Raw genomic sequence first — 7,704 nt, forward strand, 5'->3', positions numbered from 1 at the left:
TTAAAAACTGCCTAAGTATTATTTAATTTAACAACTAAGTAAGTGTTACTTAATTTAACAACTGTGTAATTATTTCCTAGGTTTATGATGAGAGGAATAGGGTGATTGAGCCAAACATGAAAGCATTAGCTTGGGGACCTAATTCATCTATAATATAGTGGAACATGTACTTCGTTAATGGATACAAGTTCCATGTCATGGAGTGAAGGCAAGAAAAACACAAATTGTGGGGTGCATGTAAAAGGTGTAACAGAAGAAGGACAAGATGACTTCTTTGGCATCATCAAACATATTTATGAATTAGAATATCTTGGATTGAGTAAGAAGATTCCTCTTTTCTTTTGTGATTGGTTTGATCCAACCAATAATAGAGGCACCAAAGTTCATTCAAAATATAACATTGTAGAAATTAAGATGAGTGGAAATTATATTCCATATGATCCCTTCATTCTTCCACAAAAAGTAAGACAAGTTTACTATGTGCCTTATCCAAAGATATGTGGGAACTTGCATGGTTGGAGCATGGCAATCACAACAAAACCCCGAGGTCATATTGAAGTTGATAACATACAAGATGATTTACCTTATCAATTTGATGAAATGTCTAATGTGTTACCAATTACAAGATTTGAGGAAGTAGAAGGCTTAGCTGACACATTAATTATTGAACTCGTTAATGATAATGTTATTGAAATAGTATGTGATGATGATGAAGATGAGGTCAATGAATCAAGTCAAGATGATGAAGAACATGATGACAGTGACATGGACAATTAGGACTTTGAAAACACTGATGACTAATGTATAATATTTTTAGGACTAGAGGAAGGTATGGTTTTGTTATCAAACATAACAATGTTAGGCGTGGAGTTCACACATTTATGCATGGTCGTCTTACAATAGAATTAGGGTCTATCCCTTATTCTAGTCCATCACCCCAATCCCGTTTTCCTCAATCCTTCACGCCTTCTTCTTCTTTGACCCTTCTTCTTCTTCAACCCCTTCTTCCTCAACCCCCTCCTCATCCTTTCGTTCTGCAGGGTGACAGGACAATGTTCCTCCTTATACCTCTTGTGTTATACCAGTCTTGTCGCCCGTGGCTACAGTAGTCCAATATTTGTCTACTCCAACACTCTTTCCCACTTGGGGTCCCCCATTACAGTCCACATCTACTCCCTCATCAGTTCACTTCTCTAGTACTTCATCCATTCATGTGACTCCTCAAATTCTAGTGAAACCCACTCATACATCAGTTCAACCCACTCAAGCATCAGTGCAACCCACTCATACGTCTGTCCAGCCCATTCAGGCATTAGTGCAACCCACTCATACATCAGTTCAGCCCACTTAGGCATCAATGCAACCCACGTCTACTACACACCATGATATCCCTGATGAAGAACGTGATGGTAGTGGGAGGGTCATCATTCGACCAGTGGGTAAAGGGTAAGTTTATGATCACATTTAACTTTATTGTGAATTGTTTGTTGTAGTTCATGTTTAACATTTTGGTTTGCATGTTTTGTAGATGGACACCTAATCATTGTGCTACTAAGGCAATTAGACAGGAAATTAGATCACAATATAGGGGTCATTACTATCACTACGATGAAACACCAGAGGAAGTCCAACTTAAATGGTGGACTCAATTTAAGGTGATCTTAACATAACATTTTCACTAATTTCCATTTAAGAATTTATTATATTCATCAAATTTTAGTTAAATTTGTTGTTCTTTTTACAGACTCGAGTGACTTGGGCCCCTCATGATGAGTGGCAAATTAGAAAAGTGTACGAGTCAAATGTGAGAAAACGTCTTTCCGATATGCTTGGTAAATCTAGGATGAAAGCAACTAGACCTAACTGAATTAGTGAACAAGCATGAATTGGTCTCTTGGACACTTGAAGTTCACGTGAATTTTTTCACATCAAAACACTTTATTTTAATTTTGGCTGAAAATGAAAGGCAAAACACTCTCACATACATGAATATTTCTAATATAAATAATATCAACATGCGCAGTCCTACAAGAAAGTTGCATTATATACATTAGCTATGTCGAGTTACTTGAACATGGCTTTTCATTAAGCTTGGATAGATGATTGCATAAATATCAAACTAAAGGTTTTAGCGTTTTTTCTTCTGCAAGTTGACAGCACCAAATCCCCCTGAAAGTGTTAGGTTTCAGCTTTTGGCTCCTGGTCGAGAAAAGCCACCCCATTTGGGTTTTACATGTTGCACAATTAGCAATTGTCCATGCATACCTGCCAAAAATAGTACATTGGGACGTAAGCTTCCCAGTTCTCATTAAATAACCATATACATCATGTAGAAATTACGTAGCATCCTCAGCACTAATCTCACGAAAAACATGATTTGCAAAATAGGTCTACTTTATATGGAACTATTACTAGCTCATCCTTTTGTCTTTTTCTATTTTTATTGTTGGATATAGCAGAGACGTTAATCCATACTTGACTCAAAAACTAGAACTTCCTTTGAAAGATGGAAAGCCATTGAAAAAAGCAACTATTGCCAAAAAAGTTAAGAAGACACCATTTTTTTCTGGATTGTTTATAATAGAAATTTCCATAGAACAGAAGGAAAATAAAATAAAGAAATGGCTAATGGGGAGTTTTCCATTCCCTGCATACCAGCCTAAGCCCTAATGGAATTGTTAGCTAAAAGAAAATGGAATTTCGTTCTACCCATGTACTCGTTAATCAATAAATAAAGCGCCTTTGCATCGACAATCCTCTAGATCAAAAAGCTAGAAAAGTAACAATAAGAGATTTTTGTGCGAATAAATGGAAAGCAAATTTATATCTATAATAATGTAAATTAGTAGGGCACTTATTAAAGGGAATACAAGATAGTGTTTTATATTCTATTACTCTTGAATTAATCTAATAACATAAACTTTTCTAGTTAAGAAAAATTGTTAAAAGATAAATACAAAATGTGTATCTTCCCAAAAGTGAAGCACATGTGTAGAAAGGCTAAGTCCACGCTTCTTAAAACGCTAAGCCCCCACTTTCTTAAAATGTGTCGACATGTGTAGGTTAAGCACGCCTAATATGATTTTTGTGTGGCCATAGTATGGGTTAAGCTCACGCATGTTTAAAAATTGTGTGGCCCTTGCGTAGGTTAAACCCTCGCTTCTTTAAATAAACAATATAAATATATATAAATATACTTTTGTGTGGCCAACGTGAAGGTTAAGCTCACGCATGTTTAAAATTGTGTGACCCTTGCGTAGACTAAGCCCACGCTTCTTTAGAGAAGCCCATGCCAACCCACACTTTTTTTTTAAATTGTGTGGTCTCTTTGTTAGCTTAACCCATGTTTCTTTGAACAAATAATATAAAATATAATTTTGAGTCAGCAGCATAGGCTAGGACTATGCAAAAATGTGTCCCCTGCATCCCCCACTATTTTTACGTCGAGCATATTAGCTTCGAAATTTCAATAAACGTTAAGCCCGTGATAATTACAGTTTTGCGTCCGTTTATTATAGGTAGTGCCCATTTTTGACCCATTCTAATAAGGATATTTTTTGTAGGGTTAGATCTGAATTCAAGAGAGGTTATGAAGAGATTCTAAGCTAACTTCTAGAAGTAGAGATAATCTAGAGAGAGCTAAGAACAAAAAAGAGTTGTGCACATATTTTTGCAGCAGCTCTCTATTCAATTCAAAGCTGGAATTTCCATAACATATATGTACCTTATTTATAGGATGAAGAAGCTTACAACCTAAGCTTAAAAATACTCTAAGCTTAGGCTAAAAATTATACCACAAACATGGAAAGAATAGCTTACCATAAGCTAGGGTAAATACCCTAACTTGGCACATGAGGAACTATTAACCCTACCTTAATGCCAAGGGTTTTCAATTGTGGGAATAAGTCTTTTCTTTCTTAGAGTTATGTTTATTAACCTAGGGTTTGACCCAAATAAAAGGATTTTTCCTCATATCTAGATGATGCTTAGGTTCATGTCACCTTTATTGATCTTTGAAAGTGATTTATTTCCCAAGATCATGGATCCTTTTGAAAAAAAAAAAAAAAATGTATCATTGCACATATATAAGAAAAAAAAAAGTAAAATAAATGTTTTTATTTTGGTAAAGGGGATTTTTTTTAAAACAACGTGGCCTTTTTTTTGAAGATATTTTTGTTTTCTTGAACCCACTCAAATAATGTTTTTTTTTTAAATTTATAATATTAATTTATAGAGCATGCATGCCTAGTTGAAATTTTTTCCTCTTGACTCCTTAATTTTTATTTTCTTCTTTCTTAATTATCCTCTCTTACTTATTTCGATGTTAGAGGGGTTACAATTATTATACTTTCTTGGTGAGTGAAAGTTATTTTGTTCGTTTGGCCATCATGTATACTTCTATAATTGAATTGACATGGTCTTCCAAGTATAATGTGACCAACATACACAGGGGATGAGTTGTTCTAACCTTCTATGTCTTGTTCTTTTGAAATTATGTTTCTTTTATTAGGACATTCAGAGGATAATGCCCTTGTTCAAGGCACTTGAAACATTGAATGGTTATAGTTCGAGCTTCCTTAGAAGGTTTTCGATTATATTTTTCCTTTTCTTTTAATTTATATTTTCCCTCCTTTCACTTTGTGGCCCTTCATTTCTTGATTTGGAGAGATAACGCTCCCTCTTAAAATCTCTCATATAATAGGTTTTATTAGGGTAGTCCTTCTTGGTTTTATTTTTAAGTATTGTTCAACCCTAACACATAGTTGAACTAGTACATTTAAGTCATTATATGATAATAGTTCAATCCTATCTCGGATGTCATAATTTAGGCCACTTTGGAACCTTGTCACGATTATTCTAGGCTCTTCTCTTATACCTACCCTTAGGATAAGTAACTCTATATTTGTCTACATTCTTCTACTGTCATGTCACCTTGCTAGATTCTTTGGAGTTGATAATCAACTCCTTACCATAGTATGAGGGCACATGGCATTTTCGCAGGGTAGCCCAAAGTTTGTTTCCAATAACTTATTTGAGGGTTATTGTTAAGTCTAAGGTCTTTTACTAAGGAGGTCCACCAATACATACTTGGTCCCTAAAAGCTAAGTGTAGCCAGGGACACTATTCTCTTATGGTCCACTTGATGACATTCAAATAATTGTGCTATTTTCATCTCCCAGTCTAAATATTCTTCAGCATTTTCTCTACCATAAAAGGGCGGAAGGTCGACCTTAGTTTCTTTTGAATAATTATTTTGTGATTTGTATATATGTTGCTTAGGGCCTTTTGATAATATTCCATGTTATGATTACTATTATACATCCTTTCACTTTGGAAATCAGGTTTTGTAAGATTATCTTTTTTCCTACTAGAACCCCTCCCCATCTCTTCTCGTAGGTTTTTCATGCACACTTAGATATGTAGACAATATATCATTCAAATCGTAAACTTCTTTTTTTTTGTATTTTTTATTTGTTCACAAAGGTTTTCATCTTCGAAGTAGAGAAGGATGTAAATAGAAAAGAAAGTAAAGTGTAAAATAGTAAAACAGGGGCGCAAATAGATATGCAAGCAAGGAAGGCGTGAGGTTCCACATGTCTTCTCCTCAATGGAGAGGATTTGCACCAATAAGGTGGTGACACTTGTCACAATCTCATTCGAGAGGTTTTGAGAGACTTTATCCTATTTATATGAGTCTCTTGTACATGTGTTTTTTTTTTCTTTTTGTTCGGTTCAAATTAATTTTTTTAATAAAAGTTTTTATATTAGGCATCACTATGCAACTTGATGTCTCATTAGCATCTAGACCAAATGAAAGAAAATACAAAACAAAAATATGGGGGACTAGACCAAAACCCATATATTAACAAAAATGATACATAGGTAGACTATACATCTTCATAAAGAATTCGGTTCAAATTAATTGTTCTTACTTAACCTTTATGTATGTGCTTTTAAGTTTCTTATGTTCATGTTCAAATTATTTCGATGAAATTTGTTGAATTTTCTTGAGTTTTTTTCAAATTTGTTCGATGAAATTTTCTTATAATTGAGTCATTTTGATTTTATAATCATAAATGTTTTGTCTAGAATCATGTTTAGGCCAAAATTTGTCATAAACTCCATTAATTGAATTTTTTTCAAATTTTTTCAAAGATTATAGCTCTCGAGTGTTTTTGATTTCGTTTTTGAGCTCATAAATTGCTAGTAGATCATTAGCAATTTCTTTAAAGTTAGGTTTCCATTATCATCTTCTCCAAATTTTCATTTTCGAAAATTTTCCAAAAATAGTTCGTGGTGCAAAAAGCAAATTCAGTTGTGCGAATACGAAATCTGAAACTGTTTTCAAATGTTCATGAAATTCTTGTTGCATCCGCAGTCATTGAGCTTTAGTTTTTGACGCGCATTGGTGCAATTCTTCATTCGCGATACGGTTAGTCGGTAAATGACATCACTGAACGATTTCAGTGAGGAGATTTGAATCGCCGAGATCAAAATTTGCTTGAGATTGTATGCGCTTTCATCCGTGTTTTTATGCTTCATTCATAAAATCCTCTTCATTTTCTGTGAGCGTTCTTTGAACCTGTGATTGGAGAACATTGAAGTGGTGCGGTGTTGGAAGAATCACGAACGGAGGTTTTGCGATTTCCGGCGAACAGAATCGGTGAAGATGACCGGAACAGTTGTCGCGAATCGGTGTTTGTTTCATTGCTGAAGCTGGCGCACGAACCGGTGAAATTGTTTTCTGTTCAGAACTGATGCAACTGAAACGGTGAAATTCTGGTGACGTTCTTTTCGGTGCAGAATCGTTGTTTGCGGTGGAGAAATTGCTTTCATCCGCTGCAGTAATTCGCATAGGGTTTAGATAATTCCTATCTCTGAATTCTATTTTCTGTTATATTCTGGATAATTTTGAGTGAATCATTTGTGATTCAGTGGAAATTTCAGAGGAACGTTCATCTTTTACCGTAAATTTTTGGCATATTCAATTCTATTGAAATGTGAATGTGAATCTGTTTTGAGCTTGGAAAGAACTGCACAAAAGGTGTTTGATAAAATTACAAAAGTGGAAGTTGGATTCAATTGGTTCTAGCTTAACTGCATTGATTCAATCTTGAAACTTTGCCTCTGAATTTCACGTCATTTTTCTTTGGTGCTGCTGTTTGATTCAAATTACTGCTAGGTGCAATTTTCTGACTAGTGCAGCGTGAATTTTGAGCAGTGGAGTTGTTCAAGAATTGGTATTTGAAAATTGTGAGATTGAATTCAAACGGTGACAAATTTCTGCAACTGCAATTTTCTGGTTTTTTGGTGCAGATTTGGTTATAGCTGAACTGTACAGCTGGTGCAGAATTTTAAAATTGCAATTGACAAGTGCAGGTCTTCATACTATCTGTTCTGATTCAAATTTGAGTGCTTGAAATGGTTGATCAATTTTGGTGCAGATTTCTTTATTAAAATATTTTTGAGAAGTGGGTGGATTTGTTGGAGAAATTGATTTGTTGAATTGATGCTGTTCTTACAAGCTCTCCTCCAAGAACGGCAGGGTGGTACCTGCGAAGGCGTTTTGACGTTCAAGTGTGTGCCGATATATTATGTAGGTGTGTTAGGGATCAGGAAAATTACTTCTTGCATAGGGTCCCTTTTAATATTTATAGTCTTGTCTTGGGCTTCAGCTATCATGGACCTTCTTTTGAACTCAGG

General features: G+C 34.8%; 1 long non-coding RNA gene across 1 annotated transcript; it reads left to right on the forward strand.

The window, feature by feature from the left end:
- Positions 1-6,425: 6,425 nt before the first annotated feature.
- On the forward strand, positions 6,426-7,083 carry LOC137837369 (uncharacterized). Its single transcript, XR_011085441.2, has 2 exons — positions 6,426-6,510; positions 6,606-7,083. It is a non-coding gene; the product is annotated as an uncharacterized LOC137837369 (long non-coding RNA).
- The last annotated feature ends 621 nt before the right edge of the window (positions 7,084-7,704 follow it).

Source organism: Phaseolus vulgaris, chromosome 4, assembly GCF_051622355.1.
Source record: "Phaseolus vulgaris cultivar YP4 chromosome 4, ASM5162235v1, whole genome shotgun sequence".
NCBI lineage: Eukaryota > Viridiplantae > Streptophyta > Magnoliopsida > Fabales > Fabaceae > Phaseolus > Phaseolus vulgaris.